Genomic DNA, 25,082 nt, shown 5'->3' on the forward strand with positions numbered 1-25,082 from the left:
AAATGAGATGCTCTTATGCTAATAACTTATCCCATCTACAAACGCATCACTGTCCACTTATTATACACTCTGATAACATTTTATGATTTTAGCCATTAAATTCTTATACATGTTTAATTTATTCCTAGGTACCCTACAGTTTAGTCACTATTACAAACAATATCTTTTTTCCTATAGCATTTCCTATAGGTTATTATTCTTATATAGAAATGTTATTGCTTCTTGTATGTTGATACTATAATCTGCAATTCTGCCTACCTCTGTTATTTTATATAATACTTTCAAAAATTCTTGAATTTTGAAAGTATATAATCATATAATCTTCACATAACAAGAACTTTGTCTCTTGTTTTCCATCCTTATGCTTCATTTATTTTTCTTGTCTTGTTGCATTGGCTAGGTCCTCCAGCACCATGTTGGACAGCAGTGGTGATGTCTAGTATCCTTACCTCGTTTCTGACTCTAATTGGGAATGCTACTAAGATTTCCCCAGGATGCATGATGTTACTATGGACTAGTAGTTGCCTTTTTCATGTTCTCAGATGACATCTTCCCAACTAGTAAGCTGCTTTGAAGCAAGGAGTAAATCACATACATTTTCCCATCTACCATAGCACAGTGCTTGTCACACAGTAGATGCACAAGAAGTGTCTGCTGATGGCTTATATGCTTCTAAACTCTACCCTATGGTGTTTATGTTGACACTTCCTGCTTCTTCGACCCTAGCAAATGTAGTAGATGCTGGAGCAACATTTGGCCAGAAGGTTTTAAGACGAGTGTTCTTAAAGAGTGTGCGTGTGTGTGTGTGTGTGTGTACATACAACTTTATGGCAGCTTGTGTAGCGAGGTTGTGGGGGTTCGTGAAGAAAGCGCAAGAATTCTGGTTTTTTAAAAGTGAATTCTTTCAGGGATTTGGGATTTGATTACCTTCTGGAGACTGCATATCCTCTCCCTCTTTTTTCATCCCATATGAACAAGGATTAATTGGAGAGATTAACAGGGCCCTAACTGACTTTTTTGGGTACACAGGGACCTATTCCTTTGTGCAGAGCAGAAACTCCAGAGGCAGGAGAGGGCTGCTCACACAGTTGAGCTGGAGTGATGCCACACACCTCCTGGCTTCTCAGCAAGAATGCAGTTCCTGGGAATGCAGCCAGCATAGTCCCCCTGAGGCTGTACACACAAAACCACCAGGAACTCCATTCAGTCCTGATGAGAAAATGCCTGTGGTGAGGGAGAGAGAAACAGAACCGCAGCCCATGCTCCCTTCTTATGCTCAAGCTTCTCCCCAGCTCTTAGCTCATTTGTCTGAGGTACGTGGAAGAAAATCAACGTCAAGAAATGAGATGACTGTTGCCCCCGCCCCAAACTCTCCTCAGCCTTGTCCAAGGAAACGGCTGGAAAGAGGGAAAACTGCAGTAATGCTGCACATCCGGGGTAAAATCAGAACGACGGAACACAGTGACCCACTCTTCAGCAGCAATGAGTGCAAAGGCCAAGTGGCAGGTGGTGGAGAGAAGACCATGCTCTTGAATTAGGGGGCCTGGGTTCAAGTCTCAGCCCCACCACTTACTTGTCATATCATCATAGGCAACCTTGCAATCTCTAAGTACCTCATCTGTAAAATGGGGACAGACACTATGGTCCCAACACTACTGTAGCATGGGTCAGCGATAAGGGACCATCTGCTTAGTCCCTAAAAAATCCAAAGCCCCTGAAGGAAGTTTGCACTAAGGCTAGAGACTGAAAATCCCTGAATGGTTGGCTTGAGGGACCTAGGGCAAGCTAAGAAGACAGGGGAGGAGCCATTAGCTTCCTGGGTTCTGCCAGGAGGACCCATAAACCCTCCCCTTATGGTGTCATTTAAACTCCTTTATTACTTAGCAACCTGTCCAACACACAGCCAGCCCGACGCAGGACAGAGCAGAAAGGAGAAAGGCTGAACGGGACGGCTGGGCTGGCCTCCCATCTTCACCTTCTTGTCTCCCTCAGTGCCCTAGCCACCCACAGGCCGAATCCTTTTGAGTCAGACTCCACGAGGAACAGCAAGTCCCTCTACTCCTCGCTATTCCCGCTGCCGGGGCCCCGGGTAGCATTCTTGCCTGGTTATTCTAACGCCCACCCCCACCACTCCCAGCCCTGGATGAGGCTCCATATTCCCACCAAGCCGGCTTCCTAAAAAGCAGCATGGAGCACTTCACTCCTCTGCTCAAAACCTTCAATGGCTCCTACTGGTCACTGAGAGAGTCCAGACTTCTCAGAAAGACATTCAGCACTGAGCTGGGTTCTTCACATGCCTCGTCTCCCAATAGGCCTTAGTGTTAGCCAACCCCGATGACTCACATTTACCAAAACACAGCACACACCTTGTCACCCCTGAACTTGAGGTCATGCTGGTGCTCTTTCCTGTATCACTAAGGTTACCACCTTGTATCAGAATGAACCAGATCCGCGCCTCTCTTCTCCAGCAGACAAGCACCCTTAAGAGCATGGACTATGTTTTAGTAATTTTTCAGAAAGTAAAACTGAGGCTAAACAACAGGGATGACCCTTGAAAACACTGTGCAGAGTGAAAGAAGCCAGACACAAAAGGCCACATATTGTATGATTCCATTTATAGGGAATATCTACAACAGGCAAATCCAGAGGGACAGAAACAGATCAGTGGTTACCAGGGGCTGGGGGAGGAGGGAGCGACTGTTAATGGGTGCAAAGACTCCTTTGTGGGCAGTGAAAAAGTTCTGGTACTGGACAGTGGTGATGGTTGCACACCATTATGAACATACTTAATGACACTGAATTGTATACCTTAAAATGGTATAAGTTATGTTATCGGTATTTTACTGCAAGAAGAGGAAAAAAAACCGAGGCTGAGAAGATATAAGTAATTATTCTAGGGGCACACAGCTGTCTTATGTGACTATAACAGTTGATTACAGTCATGTGTCGCTTAACAATGGGGAGACACTCTGAGAAATGTGTTGTTCAGTGATTTCATCATTGTGTGAACATCACAGAGTGGGCTTACACAAACTTACTACATGCCTAAGCTACATGGGACCACCATCCTATATGCAGTCTGTTATTGACTGAAACATCCTTATATGGCACATAACTGTATAAGAGTTTTTCACTGCAATTTTGAGTCAACAGAGCGCTATCCCCCTACATCTCGACATATAGCCCAAGTCCAGTTCATTGTCCCTTCACCTCCTCTGAGTGGTCCAGGCCTCAGTAGCCCTCATTTCCAGGAACGCCCATGGTACACGGCCTGGCACAAAAGCATCAGTGCCCTGCGTTATTCTCTGGCGGCTTCACGCATGCTGCATGCTGGGCCTGGTCTCCACAGCTGGACTGTGTGCTCTTTGAGGGCAGTTCCTCTGTCCAAGTCTTCCCACGGGCTTAGCAACTTCACTGGTGTGCTGGAAACTGAAAAGCAGGCTGGATGCCATTTCTATTTTTCACAGTTTTAACCTGCAGTTTAGCTGAAAAGTTCCCACGTTCTTTTGGTCAGCAAAACATAACAGAGTCTCCTTTTGCCCTTGATTCAATCTCAGGAAATGCCTGTTGACCACAGAACTACTAAACTGATTGCTACCTATTGTTTTCTCATTGATGGGAAAAAAGTGAACACCACTTTCTCCACTTATTCACAAGAAACTTTCATTTCTCTACTTCAAACACTGTGTGAATATTACAGGGTGCATCTTAATAGAGCAAGCCAATAAATCAAAACATGTGAAATAATGGCTTAGAGTTTAAACATGTAAACTTGAAAACAAGTTTTATTACTTATTACTTAGGAATTAGCAAGGGAAACCTAGTTTTAAAGTCCTGGCCTGCATGCTAGCCTTGGGTCCATCACTTATTTACGGCCTCCAGCGAGTCCCTCAACCCATCAGGGTTAGCTTTGCTATCCACAAAATGGGAATAAAAGTGCTTTCCCATGAGCCTGGGAGGAGGGATGGAAGACACCAAACAGCAAAGCACTTAGCAAAGGGCAGCACCCTCAATGGAGGAGGCGCCTGGAATAGAGCACCTCTGAGTCCAGAGAGGAAGGAGGGAGGTGAAGGCACCTCCAGGTCCTCTGCTCCGGTTCCTCTGCAGAGCTGATCAGCTGCTCTCGCAGATGCTCTGAGTCTGCGTGGGCTTTCAGAAGTGGTCAGTGGATCTAAACAGGGAGGAGAGGATGCTATTCTGGTAGAACAACCCAAAACACTTTTTTTCAACCCTCCTCTCAAACAATAATGCACATACCAATAATACACAGCCAGGTGGGAGTTATTTATAGAGAGGAAGGTTTTTTTTTTACTTTCTATTCTGAAATAATTATAGACTCACAAGAAGTTGCAAAAATAGTACAGAGAAGTCTATGTTCCTATTACTCAGCTTCCCCCAATGGTAACATCTTATATAACTATGTTATATTCTCAAAACCAGGACCTGACACTGGACAATACAATAAACTAGACTACAGATCTTAATCAGATGTCATCAGTTTTTGCACACGCTGTCATTTTCACGTTTACAGACAACTATAATGGTGCAGGGGTAGAGAAAGCACTGGTAGAGAATTATTTACAGCACTGTAGTGAAGTCAATACAATGCAATTTTGATAGGCAGTTCAGGAGTTTGCAAACATTACTTTACTACAAACAGTATTTCTTTGTGATTGTGTCCATGGTGGTGGGATGATGTTTGCAGCATCTTACTGCAGTCTCCCACTCCAGGAGGTGAAGAGACTTCATTGATCCTTGTTCCCACAACAGTTCTCCAAGAATAAGGAGGAAAGTGTTGTTTCCTTTTCCAGAAGAGCAGCCTATGCCCATTACAGTCTTCATCCCAGACCCCCTCTGTAGTCAGCACTGCCCAGCGCTGATCCACCAAAGCAAAATCGCAGGATTCCCTCAGCTCTAAGAGCAGCTCCAGGTGGAACTTGGCGCTGGCCTCGACATGCTCCAGGTCCATTGAGCAATGCCGCCATCTGGTGGTCAGACAAAGAACTAAGAAAATCAGTGATAAGTAGCTCTACAAGGACCTTGAGTTACCTCTCAAGCCTACCCCAGGAGGCTCTACTTAAGGTACACCTGTACTGAATATTCTAACAAAGAATGTTTTGTAATGAGGATAACTCTTGTGCAATAGATTAAATACGGCTACAAACTCTTTGAAGCCCCTCCCACGGAGAGGTGGAGTCTATTTCCCCATCTCTTGAATCTGGGCTGGGCTGGCGACTTGCTTTGGAACAGAATGCACAGGAAGTGAGGCTGCACAACTTCCAAGGCTCTGCGTCAAGAGGCCTCAGAGCTCCCCACCTCGCCCTCTTGGAACACTGCCGCCTTTTGAATGAGCCTGGGCCAGCCTCCTTGAGGATGGGACTCTACATGAAGAGAGAGGACCAGCAGTCTCAGCCATTTCTTCTGAGGCCCCAGACAAGGGAGTGAGGCCATCTAAGACTAGGCAGTCGCAGCCCAACCACGACCAGCTGGAGTGATGACTGAGGCCAGGCAGACTGGCCAACGCAAGTACTAACCCACAGAAACATGAGAAACAGTAAATTGTTGCTTTAAGCCACTGAATTCTGGGGTGGCTTGTAACATAGCAGTAAATAACTGAGACATATCCGCAAATTTATGTTTTAAAAATCTGTATTCTGGATTATAAGCTTGTTAAAAAATAAAATTCAACCGAATAAATTGGAAGATCTAATTGGGTTTATTCAGCAAGTCATCCAATCAGCAAGTAGAGAGATACTCCAAGGACATGTACAAAATGTAAGGTTTTTATAGGCAGCAGGGTGGGGCAAGGAATTTATTAGCAAAAGAAAAGAAAGGACTGTTTCAGGCCAGGACATCTTCTTTTGAGGGAAGGGAATAGCAGGGGTCTTCTGTAGATAATCTCACTAGTGTTAGTCAGGAAATTCTAGACTGGTCGATTGAGATTACTTTCCTGCTGATGGTTCAATTTGTAATTAGTCTTGGTTTGCTGTCATAGGGACAGATGACTCCATTTGGGGCCTGTTATTTCTCTTTTAACAAACTGAAAGTTTATTATTACTATTTTAAATTGGGTGTAGGGGCAGCATACATCAGTATTTCCACATGGTGAATCTTGACTGTTGCACAAATTTTGAATGTTGCATACTCTGATTTTCTTATGCATTTTCAGACCCTGCCACATGTTATCCTTCATTCATCCATCAAACATTAATTGAGCGTGTCACAGTGATAGCTACTGGGGAGGTGCTAAGGACTCGGCATTGAATTAGATATGATGCCTGCCCTTGAGAAAGTCACAGCTATGGCAGAAGACACATGTGCAAATACATCATAGCAACAGAGTGGTATGTGTTAGGGTAGAACAGAGGAGTGACTACCTGTGTATTGGGGAGGGGCACTATATTAGTCAGGACCCAATCAGGAAAAGAGAAACTGATACCGGCTCAACACAAGGTGGACAAGAGGGAAGCCATATTGTAGGAAAGAAACCATACTGTAACTTTGAATGACCTCTGACTAACTAACCCTGCTGGATATGCACCCTCCAGTTCTGTAGATTTTACGACCCCTGCTTGTGCATTTACCTCCGAGCTGTGATAAGATGATAACTTTGTTCTTCTGAGTTCCTTAGGAACGTGATGACCCCAAAACAGAGAGTCTATCTGGTGTGGCCACTCCCAGTTTGTAATACCAGAGGGTCAACATTCCTAACCCCCTCCCCATGTAACCCACTGGCCTATAAAACTGCTTCAAGATTCTGTGCCCCCCTCAAGAAGGCTCTTTCAGACATTAGTCGGCCATCTTCCCCCTTGCTAGCAAGCTGTAATAAAATGCCCTTTCTCTGCCACCATCTTGCCTCTTGACAACTGGCTTTTGTCTCACGGTGAGCAGATCGTGCCCTTTGTACAATGACAAAATCACTCCAAGTATTTAGAACAAAGAGAATTTAATCCAGGAAATTTGTTATACAGGTGAGAAGGCAAACAAACGATGGTGGGGACAGGAGCGGGGTGGGTAGAGCCCTGGAAGATAGTCAGCTACTTCCAAAGACACCACCAGCCACAGAGGAGGAGAGGCAGAAATGCCCAGGCATCTCTCTTTCTCCCCTCCAATCTCCCACCAAGGCCTCGCACTGCTCAGAGCCAGAAGGAGCCCAGGAGATGCAGCCTGCAGGGATCAGCACCCTGGGATGTGAAGCGCAGCAAGGAAAGAATGGCAGCAAACAGGTTAGCATTTGCCAAGGGGTGTTGTGGGCTAGAAAGGTTTTACAGCTGAGGAGACGAATGGATTATTTCACGCCACCTGTACATTTCTCCACCATAGCCCCCTTCCCCCTGCCCCCCCTGAACCCCCCGCCAGTATCAGGGTCTCTGCCAATCTTTCTTCCTGGTGCAATTCTAGCTCTGCCATGAAAGATGGTCAAAGGCCATCATGGCAGAGATGACATGATTCCTTTTGTACACATATGGGCCCTTCTTAAAGGAGAAGCTCAATGAACACTTGAATGAGGAGCATTAAATTACGCGGACAGAGGACGGGGCACTTGGATGTGAGTCAAGATCTCAGCCAGAGGCGAAACCTTAGGGATCACTGGCCTCCCCCTGAATAGTGCGGGGGCTGGGCTACGGGGGCCAAGGGCTCTTCCAGGTCTCACATTGTTAGGTAAGCCTGGAAGAGAACCCCAAGCCCCTCCTCAGCCCCCCTGAGACCTGGGAGACACTGTGGCTGGATGGTGGCTATGAGGACTTTGGACTCAAATCCTAGCTCTGCTTCCTGCAATCCATGACCTGAAGGAAGCTGTTCTCTCTCATGGCCTGTGTCTCCTTGTCAGTAAGATAGGGTAATAATTCCTAATTTACAGGGTGTGGTGAGGGCGAAGTTCATCCCGTGAGCACCTGTCGGATGATCTACGGCAGTGGCTTTCAGAACAGGGTTCCTGGACCAGGAGCAACAGCATCACCTGGGAACTTGTTAGAACTGAAATTTCTGGGGGGCTCCACCCCAGACTTGCTGAGTCAGAAACCCTGGGGGGAGCCCAGCAGTCTGTGTTTGAATGAGCCCTCCAGGGATTCTGATGTCTGCTAAAGTTTGAGAACCAACGATCTAGCTAGAACATAATGGACCCTCAATAAACAGTAGCTGTCATTGCTATTTTTACAGCTTTAAGGAAAGAGTTTGCCAAAGGAAAATGTTCACATATCACCAACTGCTAGGGCCATCTGGGATGAGCTGGAGTTTGAGGACACCCAAGACTTTGAGTTCCAACACCAACAGTAAGTGGTTTGGGGATTCTCCCGGCCACTCCACAGAGGGCTGAGACTGACCACGCTACCTCAGAGCTGACTCCCTCGCAGGCCTGTCCAGGGCCGTTTCTGATCCTACCTTACCTGCTCAAGGTAAGATGTTCCTCTGCATCCCAGAGGAGTCTGGGAATATCTCAAACGGGGTGAGGGGGAAAAGGGACAGAGAGACTTTCCGAGAGAGGGAGAAGGTACAAAAGAAAGAAAGAAAGATTCATCCCTAAAAAGTTGAAGTGAACAGCTGAGTAAAGAAAAATCTGCCCAGAAATTTGGGGGGTAAGAATGTTCAGAAAAGAGGAAGGAGAAAAGGAGAGCAGGAAGCCTGGGAGATTCCTGATACCACAAATACACCAAAGGGTGATGTGCTGGCTCCGGAGAAGCAGGAAGAAGCAGAAACAACACAGAAGGAGTTGAAGTAAATAATATTCCATTCCTTTTTTCCCCCTTTCTTGCTGATTCTATAGAAGCAGAGTCTTAATCTTCTACGGGAGCATTGTGATACTTGTTCTGTAGCGGAAAGAGCCCCTGACTCCACCGACTAGATGGGTCAGCTGCCACTAGATGGGGGTATTTTGCTGATTTGGGTGGGAGACACTTAGAAAAATCTATTTTGAGATGTTCTGCAGTCACCATTTGGGCTCCATTTGGGCTTGCCCAGGAGAAACCAGGAGGAGAAGGCAGGTTTGTACTCAAGCAACAGCTGACAACCGACCCGAACAACAACAAGGAGAGAGAGTGTATAAGAAGGATGCTGGAACAATCAGGGAGGGAGCACCGGAGCTGCTGGGAAGAGGCAAGGTCGAGGCCACAGTTCAGTGTCCTGGCCATCGGCTTCTGTGGTCCACACACGGGCCACTGTGTTTCACCACGAGACAAGCAGAGGACCAGGATGGAATTGCTGAATTCACTAGAAATATAACTGTGCCCCCATATCTAGGGATTCCTTTCTTTACTCCTCTTGGCACAGTGAACGGATCTTTAGATTTCTTCCCCAGCGGCTACATGTACATCTCTACTTATTTGAAATGAAATAAGGCACTGGCTCTTTAATTCTGAGGCTTGGTGCACCAACCTCAGCAGGCATCAGCCTCACTGGAGGGCGGGTTAAAGCCACCACCGCTACCACCGCCCCCAGAGTTTCCGATTCAGTAAGTCTGGAGTGAGGTCTGACAATCTGCATTCCTTCAAGTTCCCAGGTGCCGCTGCCGCTAGAACACTGCGAACCAACATTCTAAGGTAATAGCTTTCCTCTAAGTTCTCTTACTTTATAGATCAAGTCATCTTTATCTTCTTGTCAGTTTGGTAGCCATCCCTGCCATCCCAGTGATAAGAATAGGCTGGGTGCTGGTGAAACTACAACTTTCCAGCCAACACCCACCCTCCCGCCCCAAGATCCTGAGGGCCTGGAATGCCACCCTCAAGGGCCCCAGGTGAGGCGCATCTGAACCACAGGAGCAACAGGCGTCCTGCAAGCCAACGGGGCGCCCGGCACTGTGCTAAGGGATTGACAGGCTCTATTTCATTTAATCCTGCTTATACATCTCCTTGCATTTGCTCTTTATGGGTGAGGTATCTGAGGCTCAGAGGGGTGAAGTAACTTGCCCCAAGTCACACAGCTAGCAGGTGGAGGAGCTGGGATGCAAACTCAGGAAATGTGACACCATCCCGGTCCTGTGCTTTTATTCACTCTTCTATTTCCTCCTAACTAAAAGAGGTCTGCAGCCTCGACCAGGGATCACTGACAAATCTCTTTGGTGAAGAGAAGCTGATTTCCTCCAATAAGGAACACCTAATAAAAATAAAACAAAGGGACAAGGCAGGCACTGAGTGTGTGTGTGAGTCTGTGTGTCTGTGTGTGAACTCTGGGTCGGCAAACTATGAGAAGGTGGGAAAAGGGCCAAGCTTGGGAGTGAAGCTGACCAGAGTTTAAAACCCACTTAGTTCATTAACACTCTCCCGCCCTTTGGCGAGCCTCTTAACCTCTGTGCACCTTGGTTTAATGATCTGTAAAATGGGGAGTCTTTTTTCCCATTGGAAGTTAAGAGAATTAAGTGAGATAACATACATGAAAACTTCTATTTAGTTCAAAAGACTTTTTCAAAGTTTTTGGTAAAATACACACAGCACAAAATTTGCCATTTTCTCCTAAACCTTTCAAAAATAGCTTTTAAAGCGATTTTGTCTTAGCTCCCAAACAGGGTAGTGATCCCAGAACCCCTCGCAGGCCTCAGGTGCTCTGGGAGGGATGGCCTGTGTCCCAGCAAGGCAGCATCCAGCACCTCGTGTGACAGCCCAAGCCTGTGCCCCGCTAACATGGCTGTCCGGGATCCAAGCTCACCAGCAGGCGGGTCTTTCACGGTGGGAGTCGGAGGTGAAGAACGAGGTTGAAGAAGACAGAAATGGATCTTTTCGTGTTTCATGGGATCATCCCTGTACTCAAGAACCAGAAGAGTTTCTGCTTTCTGCAAATCCAGCTTTGGGGGTTTTTAAACATCAACAGAACCTCCCAGCTACTACCCAGGTGTTTTTAAAGCAGAAAACTCTAGAAAGAATTAGTAAAATACAGTTCCTGGACCAGCGGTGCTTGAACAGTTTGGCAGGCTACTTGGATTTGGGAGTAAAGTTGGGGTTCTTTTTCTTTTCATATGTCTTTTGTAATAGCAAGAAATACTGTTATGAGAAAATAGAACTTTTGGACAAGGAAGTTTTTGAGTGAAGAAAAAAATGCTGGGTGGCTGGGCTTCTTGCCTTAACACCTCCAGAAACAGTCCAGGTGAACACACTGCAAGGGAACTGGCCCAGGCCCCATCCTCCAGACCAAGGCCCAGGGTCCACGTTGCTGAGGTTCCGGAGACTTCATGGCTCTAGCAGCAACACTGTCAAGTCCTCTGCCTTCTTGTCTTAGGACATGCTGGAAGGTTTGTATCTGGGGGGACCCAGGAAGGGCCTCCAGGCTGGCAGCTAAGAAAGGAACAGCTCAGGAAGCTAATGAAGTAGGTCTTCCCTCTCACCTGCCCCCGACCCGGGAGTGGGTGGTGCAGAAGGCTCCTCTGATGAGGAAGAGCATTTGGGAGAGTCACCTGGAGGCAGCAGACACCCACGGGCAGAGTCACAGAACATCAGAGCAGGAAGGGGCTCTGCAGCTGCTCCCAGGTCCATCTGGTCTCCCAAAATGGATGAGCACCCGCTGGGTGGCTCCAGGGTCCAGGCAGAACCTGGTGTCCCTGCTCTCCATCCACTGCTTTGTCCTGTACATTTCCCTGCCTCCCTCAAATTAGGCAAAGACAACTTCAGCCACGTCTGGGCTCTGTCCTGGAGGAGTGGCCAGTCCAGGAGGAGGCAGGTATCTAAACTGACCATTCCCACACCAGGTGGGAAATGGGCATTCTAGAGGAGTAGGAGCCTGGAAGAGAGTACCGCTAGATGCTCCTGGGGACGGAGGGGGAACATGCACCTTTAGTCCAGGTGGGCTCCCCTGAGGAGGTGAGGTCTGAGGTGAGGCTTGGTGAGAGAGTAGGACGAAGCCAGGTAAAAAGTGGGGGTTGAGGCAGGGGCTTGTAGGCACAGTGAACAGCACCTGCACAGCCACAGGGAATTGAAAACAATCTTGGCCTGCCATAGAGTTGTGAGTTGTCCAATGGCAGGAGACTGGGTTGAAGAGAGAGATTTATAAGACATTTAGGACTGAAAGTTGGCAGAACTCGGTGATGACTGGACATGGAGCGGGTAGGGGTAGAGGTGAGGGAAAGGAAGGAGTCTAGGATGACTCATTGGTCTCTGGCCTTCTGAGTCAGCGGTGGAGTCATGTAGAACAGGAGGAGAGAGAGCAAGAGGATGATGAGTTCAAATTCAGACACATGCAGTTCGTGGCATCAGGGGACATAATGAGGAAACGGCTGCAGGCCTCTGGACACCCACATCTGAAGCGCAGGAAGAAGACAGAGACCTATCTTTCCTTGTTATTTGTGCTTTCTGCAGTACCTCTGTTGACAGTTTCTTCTCTTATCTGCGTCCACCCTGAGGTATACGTGTTTGTATGTTTTTCAGCTTATACACAGCTGGCCTGGGAGGGGTGGAAGAGGTCCCAGATGAAGACTAGTATGGAAGGCAAGGACAAAGAATGTGCTGACAGCGATGGGAGACACTGGAGGAGCAAGGCAAGCTGGAGGAAGTGTGGGAAGCTGCTGAGTGAAGCATAGCCTCACCAGGGATGAAGGCTGCCATCTTGAAGGGTCAGGAAAGTCCAGCTGAATACCACAGGATCAAAAGGAAAAGACAGGTGCAGATAGAAAAGTAGAGAAAGATCTGAACCTCAGATAACGAGAACCATGTTAACCTGGACAGAAGCTCCCAATACCACTGAGGATGTTTCTCCCAAGCTGGACCCAGGTGACTTCTGCACCCTCTCTCTGAGCTCACTGGAGCTAACATGAGCGTCCTATGCATGACCAGCGTCTGCTGACCAGTGGCCCCAGAGCAAATGTGTTTACATGCTTTCACACAAGTAATGTTACATCTGCTCCCCTCCTCCTGAGTAAGGGGATGAATAAGGTAAGGAGAACCAAGTCACCTGAGCCCAGGAAGGAGTCCCCAGTCAACTCTGAGTGGAGGTCAAGGTGGCCACAAAATTACCCCACTATATTGCCCCCCATACTCCCTGCCAAGCCTTGGTGGGAGAGGAAGCTGTGGAGGGGACAGGAGGAAAGGTGGGCTCCATCTCTCTGGCAGATCCTTATCCTGGCTCTGCAGAAAGGCGGACCTTGGACCTCCAGCTGGACCCCCGCCAACCTTCTCTTCCCAGACCCCACCCTTACCCATGAGACACTCACACCCAGCTGGTACTAACTCAGGGGCCCAGGTCCACACTGCTGTTCCGGTTTGGCTGGTTCAAAAACACACAATCTCAGAAAAAATGTAGTTTTCTCTCCACCACACAAGGCTGGTGACCTACCCTACATGATTCCTTCAGAAACAAAAGCATCCTAACCTTCCAAGGTCAGCATTACTCCACCCCAACCCACAGCCAAGGCCATCAAACACACAAGCAAGCAGCATATTTTTACAAAATCCTTAACAACCTTCTTTCCAGAACTCTGGGGCAAGCAGCCCTGGGGCCGCCAACCAGACTTCCTTCCTTGGCCCAGGCCTCGATGACGAACCCGCCTCAGCTCAGCAGTTGGCCAGAAATGCCGAGCTGCCTTAGTGCCCGAGTTCCCAGACGTGTCTGCATTGCTGAGGATCAGGGGAGGCCGCAGCAGGTCTGGGCGCTGGGGCAGGAGTGAGAAGGAGACAGCACAGCTGGGGCTGACAACACCCAGAACCGGTGGGGGGTGGGGGTGGCGCTGGGGAGGCTCTCTCACTGCTGTGTGGGGTATATTCTGGAAGCCTCAGACCTCCATGGCCAAGGCAGCCACCTGCACTCAGGCCAGGGGCTTGACCTACGTGAACTCTGTTCATCTTCACAACAATCCTGCCATGGGGGTTATTTTACATTTTACGGATCAAAGTTGCCCAAAGTCGCCACCAGGAAGCTACCCCAGCCAGGATTCAAACTGATGCTCCACTCTGCCTCCCCACCGAGTCAGTCCTCAAATTGAGTTCTCTCTGGAAGGCTTTCTTTCTTCCTGACATCTACACACAAGCACTTTCCCTAATGTAAAACTCTCTTCATGTGAAGAGACAGGCCAGTCAACAAAACAGTCCTTGAGAGAAGGCTATGGAGCATCGTAGCATCCTGAGAACCAGATTTTGTCTGTTTTGTTCATGGTGGAATGTCCGGGGTCTACGACAGCGCCTGGCACATGCTGACACAGAGGAGGTCCCCAATACATGTTTGTTGACCCAACACCCTTCTAGATGGCAGATTCTTGCAAAGTTTTCTTGGTGTCCTAGTTAAATCCCTTTCTAAAAACAAGGAAAGATTTCAAGAGCGCCCAGCTGGACTCAAGTAGCCACGTGGACACAGCATAAGTCAGATATGTGCAGGCTCGCCCTCAGTCCTCAGAGACCAGACTACACGCAATGGACAGAACGACATCCTACTGCTTTCCTGTGTCTGGCCAGAAATGCCCCCTGCACAGTTACCTCCTGGAAGGACACTGACAACTCCCCACACCCCTTTCAGTTATGTATCAGCCCCTGAAGGATTCTCAGCCCTCGTGGGACACTTCAAACGCTTCTTGCCAACTCCGCAGCAGAGTGGGCCCTTCCCATCCAGTGCTGCCGGTCTGGCCCCTGTGTCCCACTGAGGAATGACAGATGCACTGGACCCCCTCCAGCCCCACATCCTAGAAAGCTCCTCAGCCAGATTCTCTTTAAGTAATGCTGTGTCTGAAGGTCCTGCAGCACCACTGACTTCCTTTAGGAGAAGAACAGACCGACTGCAGTGGCCCTGCTGAAACTGGGCCCCTGGCCGCCATGTTATTTCTGCTGACCCAAAGGGAAAACACAGCTAAGGAGCTAGGCCTTCCATCGGCCTGGGAATGGCCCCAGACAGCAGCAAACCAAGGGCCCTGCCTCAAGGAGCTCACAACTGGCTTGAAAACCAAGACAATTTTAAAATTGTTTTGAATTTTGATAATTTAATTAAATTTTAAAAATATCTATATTTAAAAATAATTTTAAATTTTTAAATAAAAACAAATAATTTTAATTAGTTTTTTTAATTGTGAAATAAGAAATGTACCATAAAGCACATAAAGGGCACTGCTTGTTAACATACCTGTACACCCATCTAACCCCCGCCCAGATCAAGATACATAGACTATTTTCAGTACCTCAAAAGGTTCTCTCATGTGCCTCCTCCATTTGTCTATACCTCCTCCTCAAGGTAACCACTTTTTGACCTCTAATATCAAGTATTAGTTTTGCCTGATTTTGAACTTCATATCACTGGAATTCTATCATACATGCTCTTTTATGTCTGGCTTCTTTCACTTAACCTATGTGTGAGATTCATTTATATTGTGTGCCAGTAGTCTGTTCTTCTAAATTTCTGAGTGGTATTCCATCATATTAACATACTACAATTTATTTATCCATCTGCCAGTTTGGGAACTATTTTGAATAAAGCTGCTATGAACCTGCTTGCACGTGTCTCTTTATGGATGTCTGTACTCACTGCTCTCGATATACACGAGCAGATTGGCATGGTCATAGGGTAGACGTGTATTTAACTTTAGTAGAAATTGCCTGAGTCCCAAGATGCCTGTACCATTTTATCTTCCCACCAGCAGTGCATGAGAGCTCCAGTCGCGTGCTGGAGTACTTCATTTGTTTTTACAGCCAAATAATATTCCATTGTATGTATAGACTACGTTGTGTTTATTCATTCATGAGTTGATGTACATTTGAGTTGTTTCCACTTTTGGACTATTAGAAACAATGCTGCTATGGACGATCATGTACAAGTCTTTGTGCAGACATGTGTTTTCATTTCTCTTGGGATAGACCTAGGCGTGGAACGGCTGGGCCATGTGGTGGCTCTATGAGTAACCTTTGGAGGAACTGACAAACTGCTTTCCAAAGTGGTCGCACCATTTTACAGTCTCACCAGCAAAGAATGACAGTTCCAATTTCTCCACATCTTCACCAACACTTGGCATTGTCAGCCTTTTTTCATTTTAGTTATTCTGGTGGGTATGTAGTAGTATCTCATATAAGGTTGTACGTTCCTAGTGAGTAATAATGTTGAGCACCTTCTCTTACCCCGTCACCTCCACTCCCTCTCCCCTTGTCCTGCACACAAGGATGCTGACACCCGTCTACCCCACGGAGAATCACTAGACAAGAACGTCTGCCTGGCTTGAATTCCTACAGGCTCTATTACAAAAGTAGCAGTTGTTTCATTAAACCAAAGTCAAGTTATGTTAAAACATTAAATAGGTTTGTTCAAACCTCCCTTAGGAAATTCAGTTGCCCACTGATCCAAAAAAATGTTCCAACACTGCTTCTGTCCTCAGAAACAATAGTAGCTGCTAGAAGGATGAAAGGGGCAAATAAGTGTGAGTGGGAGTGATCAGGGAAGCCTTCCTGTGGAGGTGAGCTCACCTGGGACTTGAAGAGCAGGTTAAATGGGTAAACCAGCATACATTCTTTGCAAAGGGACCATCCTGAAGGAAGACAGAAAGTAGACTCTGGGAACGCTGGGGCCAGGAAGGAGCCTCGCTTTGGCAGGAGGGCTGCAGGTACCGGTTGTGCGGCCAGGTAAAGTTGCAGATTAATTAAGGTGACATCTGTAAAGAGCTTTCCATGTCACAGGTGCAGTGAGGGGTTCAGGATGGGAGTCAGTTGCCTTTTTTATGGAGAAGGTGCCAAAACAAAACACACAGTAAAGAAAACCCAAGGGGACAGATGAGAAACAAGAATCACAAGGGTGTCTTGATTTTGTCCACAGAGTCACAAACAAAACCCACATGGACCTAAAAGGGCCATTAGCCATCGCTCGGTCTAGATGAGGAGATTGGCCCCAGAGGGGTTGTCCAGTTGGCTGACAGTCCCTTCTGAGAGCTTTCACTCTTCTCCTCAGCACTGTCAGCCCAGCTGCATCTTGTTTCAAAGGAGAATGAACAAACAGAAGAATAAAGGGGGAGGTCCTCGTGGTTCCTGCAGGATCACGTGGCTGCATTCTAAACACCCCCAATCTCAGCCTCACTGCTCCCTCCCTCCCCCAAATCCTGCTCTACACTCTGGTCACCCTGGCATTCCATCAGCTTCAGGAATGTGCCCAGATGCCCTTCCAGCTGCCTGGAAAGCTCCTCCCTCTCCATCCTCTGGCTTTTTCCTCTTCATCCTTCAAATCTCAGCTTGTGTTACTTCTTCAGGGAAGCCTTCCCTTACATACCACCCCCTCTCCGAGTCCAGATCCGTTCCCCATGTCATATGTTCTCTTGAAATCCTAACACTTATCTCTGTTGCAATTATACCACCTCATCTTGGTGTTTGCTTGATGAATGTCTGCACAAGAGCAGAAACCACATGTTTCAGCTCATTACCATATCCCAATGCCTTGCACAGTGCCTGGCACACAAATGAATGAATGAGTGAATGACCACAGGGAGTCTAGCAATAGTGAGATCTGGTCTTAGGCCATGGTAAGACAACCTAATGACCCAGCAATTCTGTCCCCAGGTATATACCCCGCAGAAATGTGTATGTATGTTCTCCATAAGACATGTACAAAAATATTCATGACAGCATTATTTCTAGGAGCCGGAAACTAGAAAAACCTAAATATCCATCAACAGTAAATGGATAAATAGATTTTGGTATAGTCATTTAATGGAATACTATATAGCAGTGAAAATTAACAAAATATCATTACTGGCTGCAACATGGATGAATTTCACAAACAAAAGAAAGTCACAAAAAGAGAACATATTGTATAATTCCAATTATGTGAAACTCAAAATCGGGCAAACTAAACTATGGTCGGAATGTTCAAAATTGTAATGATCTTTGGAGGGAGTTCGTGACTGGAAGGGAGTAGAAACAGGATTATTGTTGAATGATCTAATCCAAAAATGTATGAAATTTACAGCAAAAAGTAAAACAAATCTTGTTCTGTACAGCTGTAAATGTGCTGACAAACACACACAGTGTGTGATTGGGAAGGGAGCAAGTAAAGGAATTCAGTGAAAACTGGGTCTATTTAGTGCAAACAGCATTGTAGAGAAGTAAGCATGTGACAGAGAATGCAATTTGGGAAGGGGGACTTTGATCCCTTTACTTTTTGTAAAAATAGCATTATGATTTTCTTGCTTTAAGCAACTTCTTCCCAAGCCCTGTGGTTATGAAGAAGTTGTGACTCTGTACTCCTAAATGCATGTTATTCAGGGTTTGCTGCCAAAAGATTGAGTTTCACCCCCTCTAGGTCTGAAAGTGTGAATGTTTGTGCAAATGCATTTGCGCTCTCTGAGCCAGACCGGCTGGCACAGGGAAGGTTTGCCCACTGCCCAGTTAATCTGCTGTCAGGACGAAGGGTAGGGAATAGTGTTTCTTCACAGCTTAAGCTTGTGATTAAGTTTTGAAGCCTTTCGCAACTTGGGCCAGATGCTCAAGCCATGAAAGCAGCAATCTTGGACAAACTCCTACTGAGATGCATGTTAATTAGCAACTTTACCTACAAACCTTTTGTATGTGGCGCAGTGTCCTGAGTTCTGTGGGTGGTAGCAGGTGTTTAAGCAGAAGGCATAGAACCTAGAGATGATGGCAGACTGGTGGGGCACACAGGCACTCTCATACTCAGGATAGTTATTTTTTTTCAAAATAAAAATGCATCAATCCAGTGATCTTACGTATAGAAATGTATCCTTCCAACGGGCTCACACAGACACGCAGAGATGCGTGTGCAAGGATGCTCAGAGCAGCACTGTCAGTAATAGCAAGATATTAGAAACAACCTCCATCAACAGGGCCTGGGCTGACAAATTATGGTCATTCATGGGCTAGAATACTATTCAATCAAGACAAAAGCACGGGGTGGTTTTGTATGTGCTGACAGGCAACAGTCTCTTCAGAGATACATTCTTAAAACAAAGTTAAATAAGGCAGCTAAACAGTGTGTATATGTTCCTTTTTGCATAAAAAGGATATGTATGCAGATACAAGTTTTTATAAGTAGAGAATATCTCTGGAAAGAGACCCAAGAAACTGAGGAGGAGAAATACGAGAGGTGAAGCGGGTCTTAGGAAGAAGAAGGGAGATGTACTGATTATGACATATACCTTTGCATCATTTGCATTGTTATCATATGCATGCAATTTTTTCAAATAATAAGTTCAGTTTAGTTTTCTTCACTGGAAAAATACACATCTAGAAGACAGAAACTTAATTTTTTCCCAAATCAATACGAGCCAAATAGCATAGATACACAGCTTGTGTGGAGACATTAAAACAAGGGCTGAGCCACGTGGCATTATTGGGGTTATTTGGGGATGACTTCAAAAGCAAGTCAGTCCTGAGCAGGGGCTAGAAGGTTATGACATAATTAGACCCTCCCTCCCCCAAAAAGACTCTAATAAATCTCTGAAATGTTTTATATCTATGGCCAGCCTGTGAAAGAGCCCGACCCACTTTCCCTCCTGGCCTCAGGTATCTTGATGTTATTATTATGTTCATTAAATTTACATTTCTCCAGGGACTAGTTAAGATCACACCTTTAAAGCCAGATGGGCTCGGGTTAAAATCCTGGCTCGGCCACTTACTCGCCATGTGTCACTGGCAGATCACCCTTCTGTTTCCTTATCTGTTAGGTGTAGAGAGTAACACTTCCTCATAGGGGCTACTGTGCAGGTTAAATGAGGTCCTGTAGGTAAACTTGCTCAGCCCAGCGCCTCAACCGCTGGGATGACGTTAGGGCTCAGGGAATGGCAGGGAGTGATCATTTCCCCATTTTGCCTCTCGCGGACCCCACTGCTCCTGAGGACAGCAATGGTTAACATGGAAGTGCGCCTGGCTTCCATCGCTTTTCCATTTGGCTTTCCGGCAGGCTGGGCAAGCAGGGTCTGAGTGCTATCCCAGGGGCTGGGGACGAGGTGGGAGCACCACCTGTCTCCAAGTCTCACTGTGGCAGCTGAGCAGCCAGCTCTGACACTCAGCTTCAGAGAGGCAGGAAGGGACAATTATTCCCTGCCATGGATGTGCCTCAAGGGCCACCTGAGGCCAGCCCAAAGCCCAGAGGGCAGACAGCCAGGCCTGGACTTCCCTCATGATAATGGCTGAGCTGGGGGGAGCAGGGGCCACTGCGGTGATGATGACGATGATGAAAATGACAGAGCTGCCCGACAGGTGTGCCAGGTACATACACAACCTCACCAATCCTCTCAGCAATCCTATTTTACTGACGAGAAAATATCCACCATTAAGATTAAGACTTCTCAAGTCAGCGGGTTGGGGTCTAGGTATATTTAGGACCCTCTTGAAATCAGAATATGAGGGAATTTTTACATACAATCCATGCCAAAATTTTAACATCTTGGCTTATAGGATAAAATGAGCTCACCCACAAGATTGAATAAGGTAGGCTAAAACATAAAATTTGATGCAAATGCAAACCCAGTTTCAAAAGATTAAACAGAGGGAATCATTTCCAATGACGTATGAAGTTCAATAAATACTCAAAACCACATTTGAAAGTAAATGACTTAAAAGTTACAAATGGGTCTGAACTCCCGGAGCCCACTCTTGAGGTCATTTCTATTCTGATAAGGCAATATTTCCAGACCTACGTTTCCTTGTTCAGTCTCTCCTCTTCCCTCCTTCTTCTCCCACAACCTTACCCCCTTTTGCTCAACATCTCTACAGTAGATCAAAGTAACATCAAAGGAAACACAAGTCATTTTCTCCAAGGACACAAATGAGACCCTCTTACCACATTTTATGACATTATAAAAACTAAATCAATCAAGAAGTCATTTTTGAATTAGCATGCTTCTTTCAAGATTCTGCCCCAAGATCAATAATTCAAGACAGAATGTAGACCTTCAGTGAACGAGGAGAATTACCTCCTCATCCAATGGAAGGGAGGGGTTGATTTTATTTTCATGAAAAAAGGGAAGGAATGAATCTAGTGAGTGTGGTTTAACAGACATCCCCAGGTATACTGAAAAGACAAGAAAGGACAGGCCTGGTTAAACATCACACCACACAAGCTGATTAGCTGAAGGCACGTGCAAGAACTTTCCTTTAAGCAAGCACTCCATATAGCAAAACAAATTGCTGGGGATAAAATACGTCCGTTACCTTGCTTTAGAGGCGATAATCTTTACAGTGGGAGTGAAAGCAACTGAGAGAGCAGTTCTTGGGCATTCTGCAAAGTCACAGACATCAGGAAGTCAAAGGCAGCCAGAAAGTGCTGAGTCACGAGAGTGTGGGAAACGCATGGCCAGAGGGAAGCCAGTATTTCTCAGGCTAAACAGAAACCACGGACAAGATCCCCAGAGATCACGAAAGGGGCTGCACCCCTGATTTGCCGTGACCTTAATCAAGGTGCACACACCAAGCAGCTAGCCCCGCATAGGCAACCCTATTCATAGTAAGCGCAAATCATGGTGTCTGCCTCTTCTGTGTATCCGGAGATCATTTACCCAGAGGCAGCCTCCTTCAAAAGACACTCACCTGGGTAGGCATTTGGAGGCCACATCGACAATCCTCTCAGCCCTACACCTGGCTTCGTGGTTTTACTTAATAGTTCTGCTCATCCCTACCCAAGAAGCACCCCCAGCAAGGGCGAAGGGTGGGAGGACGTCACTGATTCTGCCGTAAAGAAATGTCAGGGTGCGACAGGGATGGACAGAATTGAGACAACATGAACCGAGCTCTGGAGCTAGAAGGGAGGAAAGAGGTCCTAAGAAAGACTTTAAAAACAACTCCATTTCCCCAAAGGGTATTGTTTGTCAATGGTGCATCATTTTGGAGCCTTTCCAGCTTCTCTCTTGTCATATTTTTAAATGGTGATAAGGCTAAGACAGAGACAAGAAGGGAAGCGAGCAAAGAATCCTGACAGAGGTAGGATGTCCAGCAGGGATCCTGGTACCCATAAGAATGAGTCCATAAGGAAAGTACCAAGAAGAAAGAAAGGAGGTTTTCTGAGCCTGGTAAGTAGCCCCGATAATGCAGGTAACTGAGATTGGTCATCACTGATTTCAGGCCAGATCCTGCTGCCCGGGAAGGTTTCCTATGGTTTCCTGGGGTCTGTTATGGGGAACTAGGTGTGGGGGCGGGGGGTCGAGAGGTCAGCACAGTCAGAGGTTTCCAGTGAAGTCCTCAAGTCTCCTAGACTCAGAAAACCAGGTTTGCACCCTTGACACCATCTCAGTCTTCTCAGGGCAAGAAAAAGAGCAAGTCTCCCTGGAGAATTTCTGCTCAGGAGCCCAGCAATGGGGTGTCAGTGACCAGCAAGGACAGACTCAGTGTTGGTGCTTCTCACTCAGCCCAGAAGGTCCCTGGACCACAGGACGGAAAAATTGGAGTTTGGGAAAGAAGAAAATTTAGGGGATGATTTCAGAACCGACCAGGGGGCTGGCCCCATGGCTGAGTGGTTAAGTTCGCATGCTCCACCTTCGGCAGCCCAGGGTTTCACCAGTTTGGATGCTGGGCGCGGACACGGCACGGCTCATCAGGCCACGTTGAGGCAGCGTCCCACATGCCACAACTAGGAGGAGCCACAACTAAAGGTGTACAACTATGTACTGGGGGGATTGGGGGAGAAAAAGAAGGAGGGGCAAAAAAAAAAGAAGATTGGTAACAGTTGTTAGCTCAGGTGCCAATCTTTAAAAAAAAAAGAACCTACCAAAGAATGAACCCCAACTGCTGTGGTCAGAGCAGTGAACTGAACTTGCCCTTCAGAACCTGGTTTTACCTTTGTCAGAAGTCAGGATCGGCAGCAAGTGACATTGCTTATATCTGAGGGAGAAATGAAAGCTTCCCACAAATTCTTAGAAGAATTCTGAGAGGGCAGACTAGGGACAGAGACACCTAAGAAACAGGCATAAGAAACCAGCATAAGAAATACTCCTTGCAGAAGAGAGCACAGAGGAATCTGGAGAGAAATATGACCAACAGTGAAAGAAAGGCCAGAAATAGAAAGTCAGCACTAACTTCTCAAACACAAAGGGCAGGGAAGAGTGAAGGGAAGAGCAGGAAAAGGTATATAATCATTAAAAAGATAAACACAATTGCTATATAGAAATATTCAAAATACTGAATATTTCAATATTCGAATATTGCTATATTGAAATATTCTTTCTGCTGCATAAAAGAGACACCTGGAGAAAAGGGAAAAAAGACTGTCATGGGGCCAGCCCAGTGGTGTAGTGGTTTGCATGCTCCACTTTGGTGGCCAAGGGTATGCAGGTTCGGATCCCAGGTGCAGACATACATACCACTCATCAAGCCATGCTGTGGCTGCATCCCACATAAAATAAAGGAAAATTGGCACAGATGTTAGCCCAGCAACAATCTTCCTCAAGCAAAAAGAGGAAGATTGGCAACAGATGTTAGCTCAAAGCCAATCTTCCTCACACAAAAAAGACTGTCGAAATCAGAAATAAAGCATGATTATTAACTCAGATAAAAAGTGGCAGTTATTTGAGATAATAATATCTTTATTAAAAAGTAGGTGGGAAGATTAAGGAGACAAGAAATTGCTCTTGATGTGACAAAGGTGCACGTGCGGGGTTAGATCGACCTTTACGTGAGATTGCGACACCTAACGCCAAGTGCAATGGGTGAGAATTCTCAAAGACCAGAATTATGCCTCAAATAAATGGTAAACTCAGCACAAAAAAACTTACATTTTGCAAATTCCGCTGAAGAGAACACTCTACTCAGCGTAAAACTAAGGAAAATTCCTACAGAAGTCCAAACCCTAAGGAAAGCAATTTGAGGTGGACACAGAAAGGTGGCTTTTGCCTTTGGAAGCCACCCTACCATAAGAACTTCTATTTTCATTAGCACATTCTCAGGAAAGTCTAAGGTGAACCAGCCTAGATACAAGACAAGGATTTATAAGATAAAGGGCTGCTGGAAAATTGTTTTAAGGATCAGGATAAAGGTGGCAGCACACAGAAAATGACAGAATTGTAAGTAAAGAGCTGATTCATGAATTCAGCTAAAAAGGGTGGATTCCTGGATTTTTCAGGAAGATAGGAGAGATGGCAGAGGAAACCTGTAAACTGGCATACAAGTGTAAGACAACGTGGAGAGAACATCACTGCTCTAATGGAAATTCCAAACACAATTTAAACTTCCCTCTCACCCATCCCATCCTTTTATTGTTAACTAAGGGACCAAAAGAGTGACCCCCTCTTCTTTCTTTCATTCTCTCAAGGAAAGGAATAAAGCAGGGGAATTAGCAGCATCTTGGCTTGCGTGCTTGTTTTGTGTTTGAGTTTGAAGACAGGCATGGGGGAGGTGAGAGCTAAGGTGACGAGAAGAAGGAGCTGGTTGTTTTCCAACACAGATAATAATCAGCTCTTGAATACTGAGAACTGGCCTCACTCAGACTGACTAGGGCAATGATGACCTTCCATACCAAGAAAGGATAAAACAATTTCACACTTAAAACTTACCTCAGTCATTGAATGGAACATTGGGATGCTTATCAGAAACAGCTCAACACAAAGCATGTAAGGCACACAACACTAAAGAAGAGCTCTAGCACACTGGGTTCGAATTGGGACTGTACGAGCTGACTGATCTCCATGTCCACTCTAAGCAGGACACTAAGTAGGATGCGGCCGGGGGGAGCTTGGCACTCTGAGTAGGAGTGTGGGGAGGGAGGAGAAAACCAAAAAGGATGCCTCCCTCTCCTTCCTCCTGTTTCCCTGCCTGCCAGCCTCTCACCCATGACTTTGCGCTGGCATTGTTGTTTAATTGGGAAAAGGAGAGAAGAAAGAGGAAGCAGGAACTGAGCACAGGGTCCCAGAGCTCTTTGTCCTGGCTCCGGAACCGGAGCAAGACTGGAGAGGGAGCAGCGCATCTCAGCGTCATGAGGTTTAGAGAGGGGGGTGCGCTGACGTGGCCCGAGGGCAGACCATGGGCTGAGCACTCTGCCGGTTTTACAGATGAAGTTCCTAGCAGCTTAAAGCTTATTCAAGGCCACAGATGTGATAGCACAGGCAGAAGGAGAACCCCACGCTGTCTGAATCCAGAGTCTACACAATGCTGGCTGCCTCTCTTGGTTAGAGAAGGAGTGCTCAGGACTGGGGCTGTGTTCATTTCTGCTAGAGGACCTGGGAAGGGGTGGGGTGTTCTGGAGTCAGACACCCAGTGAAGAGGGTG

The 25,082-nt window shown here is 46.5% G+C and overlaps 1 protein-coding gene and 1 long non-coding RNA gene across 4 annotated transcripts in view; one reads left to right on the forward strand and one right to left on the reverse strand.

The window, feature by feature from the left end:
* RBM20 (RNA binding motif protein 20) overlaps positions 1-25,082 on the reverse strand; it is a 189,295-nt gene that overhangs the window by 84,247 nt on the left and 79,966 nt on the right. The window lies entirely within an intron of this gene.
* LOC139085506 (uncharacterized) lies at positions 9,406-15,385 on the forward strand. The gene is made up of 2 exons (XR_011543843.1): positions 9,406-9,536; positions 12,348-15,385. It is a non-coding gene; the product is annotated as an uncharacterized lncRNA (long non-coding RNA).

The sequence above is a fragment of the Equus przewalskii genome, chromosome 1 (genome assembly GCF_037783145.1).
Source record: "Equus przewalskii isolate Varuska chromosome 1, EquPr2, whole genome shotgun sequence".
Lineage (NCBI taxonomy): Eukaryota > Metazoa > Chordata > Mammalia > Perissodactyla > Equidae > Equus > Equus przewalskii.